Genomic DNA, 2,306 nt, shown 5'->3' with positions numbered 1-2,306 from the left:
AAAAGGAGAATAGAATATCTTCAAAAACTAAAACAACAAACAAAAAAAAAAAACAATATACTTTAAATTGTGATGGTTGTTTTTGTGTACGTAAAGGATGACTGAATAAATTATTTTTGGCATATTGTAACAATTTCGGATATCTCATAAGCGGTATCTTTGATAGGAACATCCTAAAACCTGAATTTTAGAAAACTGAAATTTAACGAATGCATCAAGAGAAATTGATGATATGAGTGTGATGATATTAGAGAAAGAAAAAAAGAACGAAATGATCAAACATATTCGCCAACGCTGTTATATTGATTAATTTCACATTGAAGAAATATGATGTAGATTGTATAGATAGCATGTGTATCGTTAAAGGTTTCATTAGGTTAGTATCGTTTGTACATTCAAGATATCATCAAATAGTATACCGTTGATATTATTTGATTCAATTTAATTAAACTACATTTTTTGGCAAGCTGCAACTCATATTTCATCTTTCAATTCTTTTGATTTTTGTTGGTGGACGGAGAAAATTCTAATGTGAGATTATTGAGTGTTTTTTTTTGCAGCCCAATTCGGTTACCTGAAAATCAGTAACAACCCTTTAATTTACCTGAGAGAAATTCTGCTCGGAAAAATAGAATGTGTGGTATTACGATAGGGTAACAAATCTTGTCATATGAGGGATCGATCCAATTAGCAAATGTGTTTTAGAACTTTTTTGGTTATGTTATTACCTTAAATAATTTTTACCGCATCATTTTCGGTTGTCACATAATTCCCAATCATTTTTTATCTTCTGATTTATTGGCATATTTACGAGCTCTTTATATTTAATTTAGAAATTTCTGATTTAATTTCCATCACTTCATGTATCAGTTAGTTATGGTCTTCACTACTTTAGTCCTATTATAATCTTTTTTTTTCGCTGATTTCAGGCGATGATTCATTAGAAGTCAACGCTCTTCTACGTCCTTATTAGTAAAATGCTTGCTATTATATCAATTCATTTCTAAGATGAAGCTATCTATACTATTATTAGAATGGTACCAGAAAAAAATAAAACTAACAATATTAGCTTTCTGTAATAATGAGTTAGTCTAATTCATTTGCTAAATGGATTTCGTTCATCGAAAAAAAGTAGAAATGCAATTTTGCAAAATATTTGAGAATAATTTTTCTAATAAATACTGTTTGAATTATTCCTTTTTTCTTTTGAGGAAAGAACAACGTTGTCCAATTAGGTAGGGATAGCAGTCAATCGGGTGGTGGGGGTCATAGCAGTGAACGTCAAATACCGTAATGAGTAGTGACAATATCTTTGCTATCACGGTCGACATATTTCAAATGGAATTCAAAAAGACGAAAAAGAAGAAGATAATATGACAAGTAGATATGAAATAGTGAAGGATTTCTAGATTAATCAATTTTCAATCGAATATTTGAAAATGGAAAATTATTCTTGAGAAGAGAAGGAAGAAAGATAACCTCATGAACAAATACTAAACATTCAGTTATCTTAGCAAACTGTTGATGATATCATCGGTTGGTCTTTTCAAATTTATGCTAATCTCTCATATATAATTTTTGTGATAATTTTATGCATCTGATCATGTTAGATAAAATGAACAAAATTATAGAATAAAATAGAAGCGCGTAGATATATGTAATGAAGCATATCAAAATATGACTCCAAGAAATGGATCATCCATATTCTCAGAGTTAATTTTCCTTTTAGCCATCAAAAAATTAAATCAAATTGGAGCAGCTATATAGCGAGGCAGACGGCTGTTTAAATATATCGGCAACATTTGTGCGACAAAATTTGTTCGGAATGTTTTCTCCGAATCCGTAATGAAATTTAACTGTTATACTTTGTTATATGTGGTTATTGATAATACTGAGTAAGAAAAGTAGTTGAAATTTTAAAAACAAAATGGGTTTCTCTATCTGTTATGATGAACTGAAAAATATTTGAAGTTTGATTACTCCGTTAGGTGAAATTTATAAGTTGTCGAATTGAATGTAATGAAAGCAGTTTACTATTTGATATTTGAAGGATTTCAAAGACACACAAATTCATCAGATGCGGTACACTTCTTTGAATCACAAAGTGGAATGCTCTCAAGATATTTACTCTCGAGATTTTCTTGGTGATATCGATTATTATGTTTATTCATTCCCCAAAAAGGTGGATGACAGAGAAGAGGATAAGACTGCACAGAAATTCGTACGGCGTAATGAAATAAATAAAAATGACAATGATCGTCCATTGATAAAATTATAATTTCGAATGGTTAAATCTAGTTACTTCT

Source organism: Loa loa (genome assembly GCF_000183805.2).
Source record: "Loa loa unplaced genomic scaffold supercont3.759, whole genome shotgun sequence".
NCBI lineage: Eukaryota > Metazoa > Nematoda > Chromadorea > Rhabditida > Onchocercidae > Loa > Loa loa.
This window is presented reverse-complemented; position numbering follows the sequence as displayed.